Raw genomic sequence first — 23,386 nt, 5'->3', positions numbered from 1 at the left:
TTTTATTTTATTTTTTCTCAATTTTTATTAACATTTTTCCATGATAATAAAAATATCCCATTGTAATACCCTCCCTCTCTTTTTAAAAATATTTAATTATTTGCAAGTAGAGAGAAAGGGAGGAAGAAGATAATGAGCAAATAGGCATGCCAGGGACTTTGAACACTACAAAGAACTCCAGATGCCTGCACTACCCTGAATCTAGCTTTATGCAGGGACTATGGAATCAAACCTCAATCATTAGGGTTTGCAGGCAAGCATCTTAAAAAATACATCTCCCCAGCCTGATGTTTTTCTTTTTTTTTTCTTTTTCTTTTTTTTTTTTGGAGGGGGGTTTCGAGGTAGGGTCTCACTCTAGCCCAGGCTGACCTGAAATTCATTATGGAGTCTCAGGGTGGCCTCGAACTCATGGCAGTTCTCCTTACCTCTGCCTCCTGAGTGCTGGGCTTAAAGGTGTGCACCACCACACCAGGCCTGATGTTTTTCTTTTTCCCTTCCTGCCTGCCTAGTTGCCCCTCTCCCTCCTTCCTTCCTTTCTTTTTTGAGGTAGGGTATCACTCTAGCCCAGGCTGACTTGGAATTCATTATGTAGTCTCAGGTCAGGATGGCCTGGATACCTCTGCTGGGATTAAAGGCATGTACCACTACACCCAGCTTGATTTTTGTTTGTTTGTTTTGTTTTGTTTTTGAGGTAGGGTCTCACTCTAGCTCAGGCTGACCTGGAATTCATTATGTAGTCTCAGAATGGCCTTGAACTCACAGTGATACTCCAACCTATGCCTCCCAAATGCTGGGATTAAAGGTGTGAGCCACCACATCTGGCCCCATGTCTGTCTGTCTTTCTTTCTTTCTTTCTTTCTTTCTTTCTTTCTTTCTTTCTTTCTTTCTTTCTTTCTTTTGGGGGGAGTGCGTTGGTAGAACAGGTAAAAATTTTATGCACTTATTTAATTTCTTCTAAAACATTAAAGCCCAGAATGGCTTACTCAATTTATTGTGATCTTGACTCACTGAAGTCAAGATCACAATAAAGAACACACCATAGCTTCTCACATGAGATTCAGCCTTAATTCAACACAGGAAACAAAGTTCTGTTTCCTAAAATGACATTCATTTAGATGAGATACACATCAAGTTTATTTAAAGTGCTAAAAGTCTATGACTCCCAAAACTTCACATGAGAATTATACTAGATAGAAGGATGTATTAACTCAAGGTCAACTCAAATCCATAAGTCCCTTGTTTTGGTGACCTTGCTAGGAAATAGATGAATTAAAATCCTAACAGTAGCTGGCATGGTGGCACACACCTTTAATCCTAGCACTTGGGAAGCTGAGGTAGGAGGATCACAAGTGAGTTCAAGGCCATCTTTAGGCTTTATAAAAATCTGGTTTCATAACTCTGTAAAAACTGATTTAATTATACCACCCCCACCCTTTTTTTTTTTTTTTTTGACAGGTTGTTAGGCTGGTCTTGAATTCATGATTCTCCTACCTCCACCTCCTCACTGCTGGGGTTAAAGTGTGTACCATCATGCCTGTCTTATCTGCTAGCTTTCTATTCTGTCTTCATCCCCCTCCCCCTCCCCGGTTTTATATGTCTTCTCTTTCCATGAATTCCCAAGCACAATTCCTAAAAACATGAGTATTCCTATTGTTCAGTTAGAGGTGAATTTATCCCAGCAGTCCTCAGGTCTGTTGATGTCTAGGTGTAAATCTGGTGAGCCAGGCGGGCTCCTACCCCTACCAGAGCAGTGTAGTAGGCGGCAGTCATGCCCACCAGGCTCAGAGCCCCTGCATGGCGACACCGAAGCCACTGAGCCACTGCTTGGTGTTCTCTTTGAACAGCAACACCCTGGACTTCAGACCAATCAGAGCGTCACCCTTTTTTGTCCTGATGGGCATAAATAGTATCATAAATCAGTGTCCACATAACTCCGAAAAAATAGAGGCAGACACAGAGATCGCAGGAACCCTTGACAGCAGATCATCTGAGTAAAGCTCCCCAGTTAAAAGTCAGGCCCATGTCCAGGCGTGGTTGCGAACGCCTTTAATCCCAACACTCGGGAGAGCAGAGGTAGGAGGATAGCCATGAGTTCGAGGCCACCCTGAGACTCCATAGTGAATTCCAGGTCCGCCTGGGCTAGAGTGAGACCATACCCGAAAACAAACAAACAAACAAACAACAACAAAAAAAACAAGAAGTAAGGATGATGCTTCCAGAGCTGTACTGTAGTACTTCGGACACAAAAGGACATCCAGGGCCAAGGGTCAGCTGTCCCCCAAGAAAGACGAAGGATTGAAAGGTGGAAATGTCTCCCGCGGCTATGGGGAGATTTGGTGCTCTTGTCCAGCGGTGCTGCATAGGCTGAGCACACACCGGCCTCCGCCAGGCTTGGGGCCTCCCCGCCGGGGCCACGCTGCGGCCACACGGGCGCCACGGCCCACAGGCCCCGCACCCCGTGTGTTTCTTTTTTTTCTTTTTCTTTTTTTTTTTTGGTTTTTCGTGGTAGGGTCTCACTCTGGCTCAGGCTGACCTGAAATTCACTATGTAGTCTCAGGGTGGCCTCGAACTCACGGCAATCCTCCTATCTCTGCCTCCTGAGTGCTGTGATTAAAGGCGTGCACCACCATGCCCGGCTCCCATGTGTTTCTTAATGGACACAAGAAGAGGAGTAGAAATTCATGCTAAGGTAACCCCAAAGTTTAAGAAAAATTGAAACATGACTTCCCATTATGCTAAGGGGTTCCATAGAAAGGAAGAGCTAGAACCAACAGTGTGTGGTAACTAATGGGATGTTTGTAACAAAGAAAAAAGAAGTAAACATCCGAGTAATTTTGTCAGGTATTTGGGCTACATGTGTTCAGAGATAGCTGTGCCACCCAACACATTTGCAGATAACCGATATCTGCTGGAGTGTCAGGCTGGAAACCTGAATATCTGATAAGATCCTTCCTCCTGCTAGGAAATATTGAAGAGAAGTTTGAGGTAAAGAAAATGGATTTGGCTTGTGTATATGATGTGCTTATAGCATATTCAGGAATAGGTGACTAGGAGAGGACTGGAAATCTGAGTTAAAAAGAAGTAGACATCCAAGAGTGGCATGATACTTGAATTTGTGCATACAAAAGACATCCTCCAGCAGCTGATTCACATCTCTCTGGCTGTGTCTTGAGTCACTTCACTGACTCTTCTTTCTCCATTTAAAAAAATATATTTTACCTCTCCAGTGCGGCTGGTCTGGGGTCGCCGAGCAAGGAACAATTGCTGACTCGTTCCCACCTCTCTCCATTTACTGTTGCAACGAATAAAGGATGTTTGCACCTTTAAAAAATATATATATAATTTAAAAATTATAATAAAAATATATATTTTATTCATTTATTTATTGGAGAGAGAAAGAGACCACTTTATATAGTGGAGAAAGAGAGAGAATGGGCACACCAGGGCCTCTAGCCACTGCAGACAAACTCAAGATGCATGTGTCACCTGTGCACATGGCTTTATGTGAGTACTGGTGAATTGAACCTGGGTCCTTTGGCTTTGCTAGCAAGCAACTTAATTAACTGTTAAGCCATCTTTCCAGCCCGCTTAAAAAAATAAACTATTTATTTATATTAAAATATTTGATTTATTTATTTGAGAGACAGGCAGAGAGGAGGAGGAGAGAGAGAGTGAATGGGCATGCCAGGGCATCCAGCCACTGCAAAAGGAACTCCAGGCACAAGTGTCATTTTGTGCGTCTAGTTTACGTGAGTCCTGGGGAATTGGACCTGGGTCCTTTGGCTTTGCAGGCAAACACCTTAATCACTAAGCCATCTGTCCAGCCCTATTTATTTACAAGCAGAGGGAAATAGAGACAGAGAAAGAATAGGCACACCAAGTCCTCCAGCCACTGCAAATGAACTCCAAATGCATAGACCACTTTGTGCATCTGGCTTTATGTAATTGCAGTCATTAGGCTTTGCAGGCAAGCACTCTAATCACTAAGTTATCCAGCCCTATTCTGTCTCTTTGAAATAGGATTTTTTTTTTTTTTTTTTAGCTCAGCCTTTGGCTAGTTTCATGATGTTTTCTTCTTTTATCCAGGTATTAGGTCCTTGACTTGTATACCTGACTGTCTGCCTGAATGACCCACTTGGAGTTTGTTTGTTTGTTTTTGAATCAGGGTCTCATTCTCACCCAGGCTATATCCTCAGATTCATAGTGATCCTCCTACTTCAGCCTCCCAAGTGCTGGCATTTTATATATGGGCCACCATGTCCAACTTCCCCCTTAGATTTAAATGTGCATTTCAAGCCAAGCACATTTAGAACAGAAGTCTGTTTTCACAGTGGTCCTGTGTTTCTCCACCTTTGGCCCAGTAAATAAGAGACATTATCATTAACCTGCTATTCAAGTCCAAAACTCAGTATTATGATGGTGTTTTTTTTTTTCCTTTTTCATGACCTCTATCCAATCTATTACCAAGTTGTTTCTGCCTCAACCTCTCCACTTGCCTGCATCTCTTTTGTGGTCCCTCCAGGCTTGTAATTCTTTCTCTCTTCAACTAGTATGGTGACTTTCAATTTATTATTTGTTTTCCAGTGATGCTTCGACATAGAACTACTGCTGCTTATACCAAGTACATACTGTACCGCTGAGATATGTCCCTCGTCTCCTAGGGTGGCCTTCTTAAAGTCCAGAGCAGCCTTTAATTATAGTAATCGGGAGGCAGAGGTAGGGGGATTGCAGTGAGTTTGAGGTCAGCCCAAGACTACATAGTGAATTGCAGGTTAGCCTACCTCAAAAACCCAAAAGAAAAAGGGGGAAAAAAAGTCCAGAGCAGGAATGAGAGTAAATGGTAGAGTGTTTGACTAGCATTCATGAGGACCTGGGTACGATCTCCAGTGTGATGGGGGTGGGGGGTCAGATCATGTGTTTTTCTGTGTGGTAGCCTCCCTTTTGACTTAATGATCTCAACAACTTAGCCCTGCCCAGCCGTTATGTATCTCTAGTCACATCTTTTTTTTTTTAATTTTTTTTTGTTCATTTTTTATTTATTTGAGAGCGACAGACATAGAGAGAAAGACAGATGGAGAGAGAGAGAGAGAATGGGCGCGCCAGGGCTTCCAGCCACTGCAAACGAACTCCAGACGCGTGCGCCCCCTTGTGCATCTGGCTAACGTGGGACCTGGGGAACCGAGCCTCGAACCAGGGTCCTTAGGCTTCACAGGCAAGCACTTAACCACTAAGCCATCTCTCCAGCCCTCTAGTCACATCTTAAAATCATTCCTTCTCTTGGTCATCAGGAACTGAGCAGTCTGGTTTCTTCCTCAAACATTCCAAGCTAATTTCACCACCAGTACTATTAGAATTTCTGTGGAACATCTTCCCCCAGCTCTCATCCCTGGCTTTTTCATTTAATTCAGATAAACATCAGTGGCTCAGAGAATATATCCTTTACTATTATTTCTAAATAATCCTAGTTTAGCTTCCCTCGTCCCTCACTCAGGTTTATTTCTTCAGAGAATTTATTCTCCTGAATTTATAATAGAATTTATTATCCTGAAATTAAGGTGTTTCTTAGTCTACAAAATCTTAACTAATGAAGGAAATTGGCCTATCAGCCTCTCATTTTTAAACCCAGAACACTACCTTGAACATAGTTAACTATTTTGATTATAAATAGATGAAGTCTAAGAGAAGAGGACTCTAGACAGAACCTTGAGCCCCCTGCATTTAAGGGACAAGCAGAGTGAGAGGCTGAGGAACACTGACTAGAAGAGATGATAGGGAAACTCCCAACAGGATGTCACTGCGGCGAGGGTGCCACCACACACAAACCTAAACACCAGATTCTGGAAGAAGGGGACAGCCCCTGGAGCTGGTGGAAAGGCTGCACACGGAGGAGCATATGTATGTGTGTGGTGTACATGTGTGTGTTTGTGGAGGTCAGAGTGATGTGAAGAGACTTCCTCCATCACTCTACCTTATTTACTGAGGCAAGAACTCACTTGTATCCACAGCTCACCAATTCAGTTGTAGCTAGCCTGCTTGTCCCAAGGATCCACCTGTCTCTTCCTCCTGAGCACTGGGACTACAGGCAGGCCACCAGGCATTTATGTGAATCCCGAGTCTCTGAACTCAGCTCCTCGTGGTGACACAGAAGTGCTGTATCCACTGAGTCTCCCTAGTGCCTGGAGGTGAAATTTATTATCATTATTATTATTTTATTAACAACTTCCATGATTGTAAACAATATTCCATGGTAATTTCCTCCCTCCTCCCCACTTTCCCCTTTGAAACTTCATTCTCCATCATATTCCTTCCCCCTGTCAATCAGCCTTTCTTTTATTTTGATGTCATCATCTTTTCCTTCTATCATTATGGTCTTGTGTAGGTAGTGTCAGGCACTGTGAGGTCATGGATATCCAGGCCATTTTGTGTCTGGGGGAGCATGTTGTAAGGAGTCCTACCCATCCTCTGGCTCTTACATTCTTGCTGCCACCTCTTCCATGATAGATCCTGAGCCTTGGAAGGTGTGACAGAGATATTGCAGTGCTGAGTACTCCTCTGTCACTTCTTTCTAGCACCATGATGCCTTCTGAGTCATCCAAGGTCACTGCCATCTGAAAAGAGGTTCTCCACCAAAAGTGAGAGTAGCATTAATATAAGGGTATGAACATTAAGAGAAGTGCTTATTGTGCAGTTTGGTGGTCATAGTATATGCATTTAGCCAGACAGCAGCAGATAGTACACCCCTAGGGCTCATAACTACCCCTGTTTTAAGTTTTCAGTATCAGGGATGTGTTCCCTCCCATGGAGTGGGCCTCTAGTCCAATTAGAGGGCAGTTGGTTTCCACTATGACAGATGCGCCACTATTGCACACACTGGCTCATTTGGCCTGGCTGGCCAAATATAAGGCTTGCAGTGTCCACTGTTGAGTATCTTCACTGGCTATTTCTCTCTCTCCCATTGAACTGCATGCAGAATGACTTCTTCCAGCGTTCTATCAGCTGGTCTACATGGAGGAGGTTGTCAGCTCAGTTCCAGCAGGATTTTTTAGTGACCTTGCAGCCCAAGTATGTGGAGTCTTTAGCAATAGGGTCTTACCATCTATTTCTGGTGGAAAACCAAAGGCCCTGGAGGTAAAATTTTAATCCAGCCTTGAAAGAGATTGCTGGAGAGAGTCCATGCAGGCAGGTGTATAGAGGGACTGTTCAGGGACCAGAATTGTCCCATCTGTCTTTTACATGCTTAATGCTTAGAGTAACCCATTTAATTTACTGCTGTCACTAAGCTGAAACACCAAGCCTTCCTTATGACTCCTCGGTGAATGGAAGAAAGGATTTAATGCACCTTGATCCCAGCTAAGTCACTAATGTCCACCTTCAAGCATGCTAGTGTTAGAAGCTTGTGAAAGAACAGGGTAACAGTAAGGACCAATTATGTCTACACTGATCATTCCTAGGCTGGTTTTGTTGTTTGTTTTTTTCATGGTAGGGTCTTACTGTAGCCCAGGGTGACCTGGAACTCACTCTGTAGTCCAAGGCTGGCCTCAAACTCACAGCGATCCTCTTACCTTTGCCTCCCAGTTGCTGGGATTAAAGGCATGTACCACCACAGTGGCCTGAGCTAGTTACCTTGATTATTCCTAAGATTACTTTGTGAGGATCCAAAGAATAAAATTATTTTCCCACAAGTGCTTCATCTGCCCTGAGACATGAGAAATTTCAGAATGTTCAAGCCATGCCATGAGTCAAATGATAGAGAGATCAGTGTACCCATACTCACAATGAAGACTATGCTCTCGTGTGTGTGTGTGTGTGTGTGTGTGTGTGTGTGTGTGTGTTGTTTATTTTTTGAGGTAGGGTCTCCCTCTGTCCTAGGCTGACCTGGAATTCACTATGTAATATCAGGGTGGCCTCAACTCACAGTGACCCTCCTGCCTCTGCCTCCCAAGTGCTGGGATTAAAGGTGTGAGTCAGAACACCAGCTCCATCTCATTTTTGTTTGTTTGTTTTTGCAACGTAAAGTGTGATTATAGTCCAGGCTGACTTGAAACTCACTCTGTAGTCTCAGGGTGGCCTCAAACTCACAAGAGATCCTCCTACTTCTGCCTCCCAAGTGCTGGGACTGAAGGCATATGCCACCATGTCCTGTTCTGTCTCTTCTTTTTATTGTTAACTTTGATGACTGATTTTTTTGTTTGTTTGTTTGTTTTTTGAAGTAGGGTCTCTTCTAGCCTAGACTGACTTGGAATTCACTCTGCAGTCTCAGGCTGGTCTCAAACTCATGGCCCTCCTTCTACCTCTGCCTGCCAAGTGTTGGGATTAGAGGCATGTGCCACCACGCCTGGCTGAGGAAGCCTTTCAGACTGAAGTAGAATAGGCTTTGAGATTACATTTAACCACAAAACACTGCTACTAAAATAGTAAGATTATGCTAGTTGCAGGTGTTGAACTTGAGCTTTTTTCCAGTATTTTATTTGAGAGAGAATGAGCATGCCAGGGCCTTCAGCCACTTCAAATGAACTCCAGACACATGCACCATCTTCTGCATCTGTCTTATGTGGGTACTAGGGGAATCAAACCTAGATCTGTAGACTTCACAGACAAGTGCCTTAACTGCTAAGCCATCTGTCCAGCCCTAACTTGAGGTTTTATGGTCAGTTGTTCACCTTGTGAATCCCCATGGTTCCGTTTTTATGTGAGTGTGATGAAACTTAATAGTGCCATGGTTTTTTATTTGTTTTATTTTTCTTTTCAGCACTTAACAGTACTCAGCGATGGCCTCAATAACCAAGTTGAACCTAGCTTTGAGAATGTGTGTCCAGAAGTTTGCCTGGTATAGTGATGCAGGATGTGGTACTTTCATAAAAGATAACCTTCAAACTTTTTCATAGAATTTAATTTTCTTTAGCTGAGTAGCATTTAGGTAGAAAAGAATAGATTATTTCAGTGTCTTTCCAATATCTTATGATTACATGTGAATCCCTAGCATACATATATTAGAAAACTAATGAAATACCATTTAAAGCTTTATCAAATTTGGCCCATGTTTATGAAAATCCCTAGTTTAGTTTGTACACAGTTCGTTGCAATTTCAACCATTTAAAATTTAAATTACCAAGGAGGTACTTTTTTTTGTTTTTTTGAGGTAGGTTCTTGCTGTAGCCCAGGCTGACCTGGATTAGTCTCAGCTGGTCTTGAACTCACAGCTATCCTCCCCAGTGCTTGGATGAAAGGCATGTGCCACCATATCCACCACTACGCCTGGCTAGGAGGCACTTTTAAATGTGTAAGATTGGTAGCTCTGTGGCAGCCTTCCAGAGCTGGAAATGCCAGAGTGGCTCGAAGGAAAGATTTCATTTAGAGAGTTGAGGAATGAGTGGCTTCAGTGGGGCTGTGTGCAGCCGCTTACAAAGCTGCATGCATGTGAACTGTTTCCATTTCTCTCCTCATTCTGCATCTTTCCCCAAAATGAGCATTTAAACATGGGAAAGAGGTTATTTAGAATTTTCATTGACCACTTCTTAGCCTTTTGGCTATGATCAAGTGTAGAAATTTTTTTCATTTTTTATTTATTTGAGAGCAACAGACAGAGTGAGAAACGCAAAGAGAGGACAGAGAGAGAACGGGCATACCAGGACCTCCAGCCACTGCAAAGGAACTCTAGACGCGTGCGCCCCCTTGTGCATCTGGCTAACATGGGTTCTGGGAAATTGAGCCTCGAACCGGGGTCCTTAGGCTTCACAGGCAAATGCTTAACTGCTAAGCCATCTCTCCAGCCCCAAGTATAGAATTTTTACTGCAATCCCGGCTCACAGTTCTGAAATCCTAACTCAACCCTTGTTTGCATAGTACTATTGAATTTTGAACATTCTGTCAGTCAGTAAGTTTGCATAGATTTTTGACAACCAAGACATCCAAGTCTCTATCTGTGGTTAGAGTAACTTTCTCAATAAGAGCCCAAACATTTTCTATTCATTCTCTCTTCAAAGTTAAGTTAGTTCCAGAATTTTTGTTTGTTTGCTTGTTTTTGTTTTTTTTTTTTTTTCCCCTGAAGTGGGGTTTCATTCAAGTCCAGGTTGACCTGGAATAATTCAATATGTAGTTTCAGGATGGCCTTAACTCACAGCGATCCTCCCACTCTGCCTTTAAAGTGCTGGGATTAAAACCATGTGCCACTGTATCTGGCTCAGATTTTTTTTTTTTCCAAGGTAGGGTCTTGCTCTAGCCCAGGCTAATGAGTAATTCAATATGTATTCTCAAGCTGGCCTTCAAACTCATGACAGTACTCCTCCTCAGCCTCCTGATTGCTGGGATGAAAGGCATACACCATCATGTGAAGCCCAGAACTTTTTTGAGTCTTTTAAAAATATTCTTGGGGGCTGGAGAAATGGCTTAGTGGTTAAGTGCTTGCCTGTGAAGCCTAGGGACCCCGGTTCGAGGCTTGATTCCCCAGGACCCACCTTAGCCAGATGCACAAGGGGGCGCACGCGTCTGGAGTTCGTTTTCAGCAGCTGGAGGCCCTGGCGCGCCCATTCTCTCTCTATCTGCCTCTTTCTCTCTCTGTCTGTCACTCTCAAATAAATAAAATAAACAAAAAAAATTTAAAAAAAAATTCTTGGGAGCTGGAGAGATCGTTTAGCAGTTAAGGTGTTTGCCTGCAAAGCCAAAGGATCCCGGAGCAACTCTCCAGGACCCACATAAGCCAGATGCAGAAGGGGGCACACACATCTGGAGTTCATTAGCAGTGGCTGGAGACCCTGGCATGCACATTCTCTCTCTCTCTCCCCTCTCTCTCTGTGCCTCTTTCCCTCTCTCAAATAAATAAATATATTTTTTCTTATTTTATTTATTTATTTATTTGAGAGCGATAGACACAGAGAGATAGACAGATAGAGGGAGAGAGAGAGAATGGGTGCGCCAGGGCTTCCAGCCTCTGCAAACAAACTCCAGACGCGTGCGCCCCCTGGTGCATCTGGCTAACGTGGGACCTGGGGAACCGAGCCTCGAACCAGGGTCCTTAGGCTTCACAGGCAAGCACTTAACCGCTAAACCATCTCTCCAGCCCAATAAATAAATTTTTTAAAATATTCTAAAACATTCTTGGGAGGGAGGGAGGGCATTACTATGTGATATTGTTTACAATCATGGAAGTTGTTATAATTATAAAATATTCTTATTTATTTATTTGCAAGCAGGGGGGTAGGTGGAAATGGGTATGGCAGGGTCTGTTGCCAATGCAAACAAATCCTAGAAGCATGTGCCACTTTGTGCATCTGGCTTTACATGGGTACTGAGGAATCAAACCCAAGGCATCAAGCATTGCAGGAAAGCTCCTTTAACTGTTGCACCATCTCTCCAGCCCTAGCTTTAGAGCTTTGTATTGTATTGTATTGTTTTGTTTTGTTTTGTTTTGTTTTTTGTGTTGTGTTGTGTTGTGTTTTGTTTTGTTTTGTTTTGTGGTAGGGCAGCCACCGTGAGACTACATAATGAATTCCAGGTCAGCCTGGGCTAGAGCGAGACCTTACCTCAAAAAACAAAACAAAACAAACAAACAAACAAACAAACACAAAGAAACTTCAATTTTTAGGTAGTTGGTGATATTTTCAGTATAGTTTCAGATTTACAATTGCATATTCCATATTCTAATAAAAATCAATGACTTGCCACAAGTTATGACAAAATTCATGTAACTTGGGGCTGGAGAGATGGTTTAGTGGTCTAGGCACTTGCCTGCAAAACCTAAAACCTGGTTTAAATGCCCAGTACCCATGTAAAACCAGATGCACAAAGTGGCGCATGCATGCAACTGGAATTCACTGGCAGCTGTTGGAGGCCCTGGGATGCCTATTCTGCTTACAAATAAGTAAATACTTAAAAATTCCAATTGATTTGTCCTAAAAATTTTGTTTTGTTCTAGGAAAAAAGTCTAAACTTTAATCATTGACTGCTTAATTTGAAGCTGTTTTCAAACAAAAAAGCTAATGTGTCTTTTAACAAATGTAGTTATAGGTATGATAACAGATCTATAGCTCTCTATGTTGGGCAAACTGTTGGTCACACACAAATCTTAAATATATCATTCAGTATGGCATGTGAATTCATGATAACTCCTAAGTAATTCTAAGCTTTCTTATGGGATATTTATACATTCATAGAAGTATGTTTTTCTTGAATTTGTAGACTGAGTTTACAATACTTTCTTTGCTGCTATTCTTTTCTTTATCCTTATTCTGCCCTGAGCATGTCATGAAGATGTTATCAGGGTTGACAAACAGTCCCCCAGACTGTCCTGCAGAGCTAGACCTTTAACTCCAGAAATGTAACTTAGATCAGTTGTTTATGGAGAAGGATATACTTTAGCACAATGAAGGCCCTGGGTTCATACCCTGTGCCAGAAGTGGGGTAGGGGGAAGAGGAAGAGGACCGGAAATGGGGAGGAGATTTTTCTATAAGTTTGGCATGGTACATAGTAACAAGATAGTTTAATATGAAATCCGTATTGGGAATCTGAATTTTCCCATTTGGCTTTCTTTTCTTTTAAACTTACTAGGTTTTTTTTTTTTTTTTTTTTTTAATTTCATTCAATAGTAGTGCTAAGGAGTCTGTTTTGTGTAATACATAGTATATTTGGAGAAGTTTAGAGGAAAATAGGTATTTTATGATCATTAAAATTTTCTTTACTTCTGGATTGATGAACTTTGATAGAATTATTTTAATATGAATATATAGGATTTCTAATTTTTTAATGCTCTAAAGAGGGATGTTTAGAAAAAAATTGTAAAATCAAAATTTTCCCTTCTCTCTTCTTTACTTCCTCCCTTCGTCTTCCCTCTCTCTCTCTCCCTCCTTTCTTCCTCCTTCCTTCCTTCCTTCCTTCCTTCCTTCCTTCCCTTTTTTGGATTTTTGAGGTAGGGTCTCACTCTAGTCCAGGCTGACCTAGAATTCACTATATAGTCTCAGGGTGGCCTTGCCCAAGTGCTAGGATTAAAGGCCTGTGCTCCAGCTTCATTCTCATTTCAGTTACTCAGTTACCCTTAACTAGATTTATGTCACTGCAGTTTCTCAGCTCTGTTGGTAGTTACATGTCTATAAAAATGAACCTAGCAGCAATCCATTCATTTTTGTGAGCTGGAGTTGGATAATTAATTGGGAGTTCTTTTCTTTTTTTCTTTTCTTTTTTTTTTTTTTTTTTATTTATATGAGAACGACAGACACAGAGAGAAAGACAGATAGAGGGAGAGAGAGAGAGAATGGGCACACCAGGGGCTTCCAGCCTCTGCAAACGAACTCCAGACGCGTGCACCCCCTTGTGCATCTGGCTAACGTGGGACGTGGGGAACTGAGCCTCGAACCGGGGTCCTTAGCCTTCACAGGCAAGCGCTTAACCACTAAGCCATCTCTCCAGCCCAACAACTTCTATAATTGTACACAATATCCCAATATCCCATGGTAATTCCCTCCTTCTCCCCACTTTCCCCTTTGAAACTCCACTCTCCATCATATCCCCTCCCCCTCTCAATCAGTCTCTTTTATTTTGATGTCGTGATCTTTTCGTCCTCTTATCATGGTCTTGTGTAGGTAGTGTCAGGCACTGTGAGGTCACCGGTATCCAGGCCATTTTGTGGGGAATTATTTTCCTGATGTGACATTTGAGAAGATAGAGATCATAAAGACTGTGCTTATAAAAATTAATTCTAAAAGTAAATTCTCATTCCTCTCACAAACTAAAATATGTGTATGTGATAAAAATTACATTTGGATAAGTAAATATTTGCTATATTAAATTCATAGACACAAACTAAAATCACCATGTAATTATAATGTTATGAGCTGCCACTGGGTGTGGTGGCACATAACCTGGAACCCTGTAACTCAGGAAGCAGGAGGATCACCACAAGTTGGTGGTCAGCATTGTCTGCATAGCAACTTCTAGGTAAATCAGGGCTACCAGAGTGACTCCTCCTCAAAAGAAGAAGAGTTTCTATTTCAAAATTCTTGTTCTGTCTTAACATTTTGTAACCACTTTGGATCTTTTCTCTAGGGCAGAAGAAATACTGAGTTAAAGGCAAAAAAGTTTGAACATTGGGAAGAGCAGTAAAACTATAACAAGGGGGTCTGGAGAGACGGCTTAGCGGTTAAGATGCTTGCTTAAGAAGCCCAAGGACCCATGTTCAACTCTCCAGATCCCACATTAGCCAGACACTCAAAGGTTAGGTAAGCGCAAGGTGGCACATGCCCACTAGGTGGCACAAGTAAGCATCTGGAGTTTGCCAGCTCTGGCTGAGGCCCTGGTGTGCCAATTATGTCTCTTCCCATCTAAAAAAGTAAAATAACAAGTTTGATAATTCAGGTGTTTTTTTTTTTTTTTTTTGGTTTTTCGAGGTAGGGTCTCACTCTGGTCCAGGCTGACCTGGAATTAACTCTGTAGTCTCAGGGTGGCCTCGAACTCATGACGATCCTCCTACCTCTGCCTCCCGAGTGCTGGGATTAAAGGCGTGAGACACCACGCCCAGTGATAATTCAGTTTTTACCACTTTAATTTGAAGATAACGCCTGTATATGTGCATGTCCACCTGAGTTCAAAGTGATTCCTAGGCTAGACTGAGCTACCATGTGAGACCCTTTTGGTTTTTTGAAGTAGGGTCTCACTCTTAACTCTAGCTGACCTGGAATTCACTCTGTAGTCCCACGGTGGCTTTGAACTCATGGCGATCCTCCTACCTCTGCCTCCTAAGTGCTGGTATTAAAGGTGTGTGCCCCCATGCCCTTCTATAAAAATATTTTGATGCATTTAATTAATACATTGTAAATTACCATGTCCATCTCACTTAGGGATTTATAATTTATGCTATTCAATGGAATGTTGGGTTTGCAGAGTGCTTTATAAATAATGATTCTGTGTCCCACCTGTATCTGGGAAATGGCATGGCACTGCACTTTTTAGTTATCCCATCAGATTAAAAACATTAAGGCCATTTAGTAGAGAAAATGATAAATGTATATTAAACAAATGATTTTTTTTTTTTTTTTTGAGCTAGGGTCTCACTCTAGTCCATGCTGCGCTAGGACTCACTGTGTAGCTGGCCTCAACTTCCTACCTCTGCCTCCAAAGTGCTGGGATCAAAGATGTGTGCTACCATACCCAACTTGAGTTTCGCTTGTTGCTTGAATGCAGAATTATCTCATTGTCTCCCCCCAAACATACCTTTAGAGACACTGCTCCGCTGGCCTCTAACCCCGGTCTTTCTTACTGGTCTTCCTGCCTCAGTGTCTCCAGCAGCTAGGACTAGCAACACATACCACTAAGACTCAGCTGCCCCCACCCCTTTGTTGGGCTATGGGCATGTATGTATGTTTGTATCTGTGTGGGTCTACATATGTACATGTGTGTGTTTAGGCCAGAGGCTGACATTTGTTGTCCTCCTCAATCGCTTTCACACCTAGAGTTCACAACCTGGGCTAGACTAACTAGCCAGCAAGTCCTAGGGATTCTCCTGTCTCCATCTCTAGACTAACTAGCCAACAAGTCCTAGGGATTCTCCTATCTCCATCTCCAGACTAACTAGCCAGCAAGTCCTGGGGATTCTCCTGCATCCATCTCTAGACTAATTAGCCAGCAAGTCCTGGGGATTCTCCTGCATCCATCTCTAGACTAATTAGCCAGCAAGTTCTGGGGATTCTCCTGTCTTCATCTCTAGACTAAATTAGTCACAAGTCCTGGGGATTCTCCTGCATCCATCTCTAGACTAATTAGCCAGCAAGTCCTGGGGATTCTCCTGTCTTCATCTCTAGACTAACCAGCCAGCAAACCCTAGGGATTCCCCTGTCTCCATCTCACCAGCACGGGGATTTCCAGCTACTGCCTGTGCTTATGCAGCAAGCATTTTCCCACTGAACACTCTCTCCAGCCCTATAAAAATTACACAATAATGTCACATACAGCTAGAGTTCTACAGAGAACCTTATGACTATTCCAAAAGTGTGGTGTACATAGATACTGCATTTGGATGTTACCCAGTTAATTAACACTGACATGCAAAGATGATTGAAATGTCAAGAAATAAGACATTTGGGTGAATAACACTCTCCAGGATCTCATAGTTATTAAAAAATCCAAGCCGGGCATAGTGGCGCACGCCTTTAATCCCAGCACTCAGGAGAATTACCGTGAGTTTGAGGCCACCCTGAGACTACATAGTGAGTCCCAGGTCAGCCTGAGCTAGAGTGAGACCCTATCGCGAAAAACCATAAAAATAAAAATCCAAATCCCCAATTTTATTTCTTCTTCAAAGTTGATTGAATTGAAGGAAATTGGATTATTTTAATTGAGCTCATGAATATTATGCATTTTCAATTAATAATTAAGAATTTAATATGATTTCCCTTAACTTTCTGTGGTACTTACATAAAAAATATCTGATGTCTCTTGGCAGTTCTGTAAAGAGTATTTTATTGTTTAGAGCTAAGTGAATACTGATTCTCAATCATTCTGCTCCACAAGAGAATCTCTGTGCTCACGACTGCTCTCTTGCTAGCTGTGCTTTTTCCAGGAGGGTGTGGCTAAGGCACAAGCAACGCACTTCCCTGTCTTTCACTCATCATCTCCATCTCCCGCACTTGGTTTGGGTAGGGTTACTTTGCCTGTCTCCCTTTTCTTTGTGCCAACTATACCATCTCTTACCCTCTTACCTTCTGTTTACATTCTGTAAAAGGAGGTAGCAGTTCTCTTTTGAGACTATTCTCTTTTCTGTGATGATCTGTCTCAGTGAAGTTCTTGGAGATACCACTACTAATTCCAGAGAATTAAAATTCACAAGTTGATAACTGTAGTGGTGGTTATTTCTTTGTGCTGCATTCTTTTTTTTATCTCCCCCCCCCACCACTGGTTTTTTGAGGAAGGGTCTTGCCGTAGCCCAGGCTGACCTGGAATTCACTATGTAGTCTCAGGCTGGCCTGTAACTCACACTGATCCACCTACTCTGTCTCCTAAGTGTTGGGATTAAAGGACCCCATCTCCCAACAGTTTTCTTATTCTGACATACCTGACCAGTGTGTGCTATCTTTTTTTTTTAGTTAGATGATTACAAATTCTCAGAGATTATATTTTGTATTATATCAGGAACCCACAGACTTCTTCTAGAAAGAAATTTTATTAGGAGAAAAACTTAAGGTCTTTCTAATTTGATATTGTTTAAAGTGTGCACTGTAATTTATATAGTCTTAAAATGTTTATGAAAGGGTTAGAGAGATGGCTCAATGGACTTGAAGTTCAATTCCTTAGTATCCACTACCCACATAAAGCTAGATGCACAAAGTAGCATATGCATCTGGAGTTTGCAGACTAGAGGCCCTGGCATGCCTATTCTCTTTCCTCCCACCTCCTTCCCTCCCTTCCCCCCTCCCTGAAGAAATAAATAAATAAAATATTTACCATATCTTCCTAGTTAAAGAAAATGAGTTGTCTTAAAGTGTGTCACCATGTTGGCAGTTTTCCTTAGGATTGGTACACAGGTGTTTTTTTGTTTGTTTGTTTGTTTGTTTGTTTTTGAGGTAGGGTCTCACTGTAGCCCAAGCTGACCTGGAACTCACTCTGTAGCCTTAGTCTGGCCTTAACTTTATGGCAGTCATACTACTTCAGTCTTCGAAGTGCTGGGATTAAAGGCATGAGCCACCAGCCCAGGCAGGACTGGCATATATTAAAGTCTCAAATTGATAGCCATTGATGTGTCATGAGTTCAATGACATCCCTATGATACACACTGAAGTATTAAGGTGTAAAAATGTCCCTCTTACTGTCAATAATTACTTTGTGGAGGTGGAGATACAGGTGAGGTGACCCCTAGCAGGCAGAAAGCCGTGGACTCGATCCCCCAACAAGGCAGATGAGCCAGGCATGTTGGCATCATATCCCTGTAACAGCAGCTCTCAGGAGGGTGGCAGCAGGAGGATCAGAAGTTCAAGGTCATTTTTTGCTACATGAGAACCTGTCTCAAAAAAAAAAAAAAAGCAGGCTGGAGAGATGGCTTAGCAGATAAGCACTTGCCTGTTCAATTCCCCAGGACCCAAGTTAGCCAGATACACAAGGGGGCGCACGCGTCTGGAGTTCATTTGCAGTGGCTGGAAGCCCTGGCGCGCCCATTCTTTCTCTCTCTCTATATATATATCTGCCTCTTTCTCTCTCTGTCTGTTGCTCTCAAATAAATAAATAAAAATGAACAAAAAATTTTAAAAAATCACATTGTAACACCTTAGAAGTTAACAAAAACATGCAATCACTATCCTAAAATAGGAAGAAAAATGACTAGGTTGCCATGGTAACTGTCCTTGATTAAGATTGGAGCAGTCTGAAGACAGAGCTGTGCAGATTCATACAGCACTTCTGAGAAGCAGATGGCGCAATTCTCAAAATGCCTGTGTTGCAACTATCTGGGGGAAGTTTTTCAATGAAATCATAAAATAAAACACATTTAATAGCCCACTTTACATTAATATTGCAGCTCACTGAGTGTATGTTAATTGGGTCGACTTTAATACATTTTCTTATTTTCTTCCTTTCATTCTCCTTTCTTTTCTCTCTCTCTCTCTCTCTCTCTCTCTCTCTCTCTCTCTCTCTCTCTCTCTCTCTCCCTCCCTCCCTTTCTCCCTCCCTCCTTTCTTTCAGACAGGGTCTCATGTAGTCCAGTTGATCTCAAACCTAAACCTACTATATTGCTAAGGAAAACCTTGAACTTCTAATCCTCCTGGCTTCTGCCTCTACCTGCCAAGGGTAAGGTTTATAGGTGTGTATGTTACCATATTTGGCTCATGCTCATTTTGTTAGCTCATTCATTATCTCTGTCTCTCTCCTTTTAAAAAAATTTCTTTCCTTAATTTAGGACTAAAGCCAGGAGACATCATGTCTGATAGAAAATTAGCACACTGGTTAATTAACATCTTGATTAATTAAATGTTTGTCATTTGGCTTTGAGACTTTATTCAAAGCTCACTATGCCATTGAGACTTATTCTAACCATATAGAATTGAATACAGCTGCCTAAAACCCTTTCCTCATACCCAATTTTGCATATGCTGTCCTATTATTTATTTTCCCTTAGCGCTCAGCATCTGCCACCACACTGCACAACTGACATCCTCCCTGTGCTTATTGTTTCTCTCCTCAGATCATCAGGTTCAACAGGCAGGGGTATTTGTCTCGTTTGTTCAGTGGTGTATCATTGTTAGTGGTTACAACAGTGCCTGCCATATAGAATTTAGTCAGCAAATATACTTGTTGAGTGAAAAATGAATACTCTTGAATGATTGCTTTTATGATAATTCTAGTGTCATTGCATTAAAAATATTGAGTGAGGGGACTAGAGGGATGGCTTAGTGGTTAAGACACTTGCTTGCAAAGCCAAAGGACCCAGATTCAATTACCCAGGACGCATGTAAGCCAGATACATAAGGTACATGCATCTGGAGTTTGTTTGCTGTGGCTGGAGGCCATGGTGCACCCGTTCTCTCTCTCTGACTGGTGGGATTAAAGGCATGTACCACCACGTCCGATCTCTCTCTCTCCCTCTCTCTCTTCCTCTTTCTCTCTGTTAAATAAATAAAAATAGATAAACTATATTTAAAACATTGAGTGATTACAAACCCTGTCAGAAATTACATGTAATTCTAATATGTTACTAGAAGCTATTTTATTTGAAGGTGTAAAAATAAACGTTCTTCTCTGTAGTTGCTCCTCAAATAGACCATAGTCTTCTCCCAGTCTATTCTACCTTTTTTTGTCTAAGCCAAGTTCTGGAATTTTTGTAGCATCTTTTGTTAGCTTTATTTTAGTCTTTGAAAATCAGTCCTGGGCTGGAGAGATGGCTTAGTGGTTAAGACACTTGCCCGTGAAGCCTAAGAACCCAGGTTTACTCCCCCAGTACCCACATAAACCAGATGTACAAGGTGGCACATGTGTGTGAAGTTCACTTGCAGAGGCTAGAGGCCCTGGCACACCTATTTCTCTCTCTGTGTCTGCCTCTTTCTATATCATAAAAACATAAATATTTAAAAAGAACCATTCTGGAGCCTGGCATGGTGGCTCACGCCTTTAATCCCAGCCCTTGGGAGGCAGAAGTAGGTGTACTGCTGTGAGTTTGAGGCCATCCTGAGACTACATATTGAATTCCAGGTCAGCTTGGGCTACAATGAAACCCTACCTTGAAAAACCAAAACTAAATACATAACTGAAATTCAGTCCTACTCATTTTCATGGTCTGCTCCTCTCCATGCACAGGCTAAAACACCAACACTTAAAACAGTTGAGAGTAAGGGACCCACTCTGAGTATTTCTTCTCCCTTCCTGTTTAAGCCTAAGAAACCAGGCAGGAGGGTTCACCTGAACCAGAATGAAGGACTGCAGTAGGCCTGCAAATCCTGTTTCTCATTGCTTCAGTTAGGCTCTCCATGGCATGGAACATCCATCTTCCCTTAGTCTCTTTTACCACCACATCAGTGTCCACTTTCATTTTGCCCACGGAATTTACTCCCAGCCACTCTGTTGGGGTCTCCTTGTCTGTTGGGGAGATTCTGAGGCAAAAAGAGAAACAACTCCTACGATTTCTCTAACTCACATTTTTAAAAAATTTTTAATTTATTTTTATTTGAGACATAGAGAGTGGGACAGAGAGAGAATGGATGTGCTAGGGCCTGTAGCCACTGTAAATGAACTCCAGATGCATGCGCCACCATGTGCTCCTGGTTTACATGGGACCCGGAAAATCAAACCTGGGCAAGTGCCTTAATGGTTAAGTCATATCTCCAGCCCTCTTTCACATTCTAAATTTCAGGTATCAGAGAGAGTACATCCTAGATGGTGTCCCAGCAAAAACAAGCAAATTTAAGAAACAGTTTAACTCACATGCTCATAATTGAGAATTAACAAGACTGTGCTCATCTTACCAATTGGGAGACTGGTTGGTGGAATTGCGTTGCATACTACAGATTTGCTTCTGAACCATCTGAAATGCAGACCTCCACTCCATCATACATCTTCCCCCTCTCAGTCAGTCTCTCTTTTATTTTGATGTCATTATCTTTTTATCCTTTTATGCTGGTCTTGTAGGTAGTGTCAGGCACTGCAAGGTCATTGATATTCAGGTCATTTTGTGTCTGGAGGAGCACGTTCTAAGGAGTCCTATCCTTCCTTTGGCTCTTACAATCTTTCCACAACCTCTTCTGCAATGGACCCTGAGCCTTGGAAGGTGTGATAGAAATATTTCAGTGCTGAGCACTCCTCTGTCACTTCTTCTCAGCAACATGGTGCCTTCTGAGTCATCCTAAGGTCACTGCCATCTGAAAAGAGAAGCTTCTCTAACCAAAAGTGAGAGTAGCATTAATATATGGGTATGAACATTAACAGAAGTGATTACTAGGCAGTTTGGTGAGCATAGTATATACATTTAGCCAGACACCAGCAGATGTTACACCCCCTAGGGCTCATGACTACACCTGTTACAGGTTTTCAGTATCAGGGATGCATTCCCTCTTATGGAGTGGGCCTCCAGTCCAATTAGAGGGCAGTTAGTTTCCCCTATAACAGACATGCCACTATTGCACTTATTGGCTCTTTGGCATGGCTGGCCAAATTTAAGACTTGCAGTGTCCACTGTTGAGTATCCCTACTGGTGATTTCTCCATCTCCCATGGCACTGCATGCAGCATACGTTTTTCTAGCTTTCTGTCAGCTGGTCTACATGGAGGAGGTTTTCAGCTCAGCTCCAGTAGGATTTCTCAATAACCTTGCAGCCAAAGTATGTGGAATCTTCAGCAATACAGTCTTACCATCTATTCCTACCAAGAGCCTCAGCAATGGCCTCAGTAATGTTGAGGGCATCATGGCCATCCCTGGCCAACAACTCACTGGAAGGTATCCCATCTCTGGCACTGAATTTTCTAATAAAAACCTATGGCTTCTGGGTGTTCCATTGTCCAAAAAAGTAGGTTTCCATATGACTTATATCTTATATATTTTTTTTCTCAATATTTATTAACGTTTTCCATGATTATAAAAAGGATCCCATGGTAATACTCCTCTCCCACTTTCCCCTTTGAAATTCTATTCTCCATCATATCCCCTCCCCATCTCAGTCAGTCTCTCTTTTATGTTGATGTCATGATCTTTTTCTTCTCTTATGATGATCTTGTGTAGATAGTGTCAGGCATTATGATGTCATGGATATCCAGGCCATTTTGTCTGGAGGGAGCACATTGTAAAGAGTCCTACCCTCCCTTTGGCTCTTACATTCTTTCCGCCACCTTTTCTGCATTAGACCCTGAGCCTTGGGGGTGTGATCGAGATGTTACTCAGTACTCCAGTCACTTCTTTCCAGCACTATGATACCTTCTGAGTCATCCCAAAGTCACTTCCATCTGAAAAGATTCTCTACCCAAAGTGAGAGTAGCATTAATATAAGGGTATAAATATTAAGAGAAGTGCTTACTGGGTAGTTTGATAAGCATAGTATATCCATTTATCCAGACATTAGCAGATGTTACACCCCTAGGGCTCATGACTACCCCTGTTTTAAGTTTTCAGTATCAGGGATGTGTTTCCCCCCATGGAGCAGGCCTCCATTCCAATTAGAGGGCAGATAGTTTCCACCATGACAGACGTGCCACTATTGCACCCATTGTCTCATTTGGGCTGGCTGGCCAAATCTAAGGCTTGCAGTGTCCACTGTTGCGTATCTTCACTGGTGGTATCTCTTTCTCCTATTGAACTACATGTAGAATGGCTTCTTCCAGCTTTCTGTCAGCTGGTCTACATGGAGGATGTTATCAGCTCAGTTCCAGCAGGATTTCTCAGTGGCCCAAGTATGTGGAGTCTTCGGCAATAGGGTTTTACCATCTATTCCTGCTGGGAAACCAAGGGCCTCGGCAATGGCCTATAGTGTTTTGGGGGCATCATGGCCTTCCCTGGTCAACAACTCATTGGAGGTATCCCATCCCTGGCACTGAAAATTTTCTAACAAACGATCTATGGCTCCTGAGTGTTCCATTGTCCAAACCAGGAGGATTCCATATGATTTATTTGCATCCTCATAGATTTTGATTAGCCCCCTCCGCCCCCCCCCCCCGACCTTTCCTTTACTCAGTCTCTTCCCCTGACCTGACCTCACTTAGGCCTTTTCACCCACATTGATCTGTTTTTCTACTTACATATATACAGTACCATCCTATTAAGTCCCCCCCTCCCTCCCTTTTTATTCCCTTTATATCCCCTTTCTAGTTTGCTGGCCTCTGCTACTATTTTATTCCTAATCACACAGAAGTCCAATCATTCGTAGCTAGGATCCACATATGAGAGAGAACATGTAACATTTGGCTTTCTGGGCCTGCATTATCTCTCTAAGTATAA

The 23,386-nt window shown here is 42.3% G+C and overlaps 1 protein-coding gene and 1 pseudogene across 2 annotated transcripts in view; one reads left to right on the top strand and one right to left on the bottom strand.

The window, feature by feature from the left end:
* Tet2 (tet methylcytosine dioxygenase 2) overlaps positions 1–23,386 on the top strand; it is a 164,485-nt gene that overhangs the window by 74,581 nt on the left and 66,518 nt on the right. The window lies entirely within an intron of this gene.
* Positions 1,547–2,361, bottom strand: LOC101599385 (annotated as a pseudogene).

This window comes from Jaculus jaculus, chromosome 2, assembly GCF_020740685.1.
Source record: "Jaculus jaculus isolate mJacJac1 chromosome 2, mJacJac1.mat.Y.cur, whole genome shotgun sequence".
NCBI classification, from domain to species: Eukaryota; Metazoa; Chordata; class Mammalia; order Rodentia; family Dipodidae; genus Jaculus; species Jaculus jaculus.
Note: the sequence above shows the minus strand (reverse complement) of the source record. Positions and strands in the feature narration are given on the sequence as shown.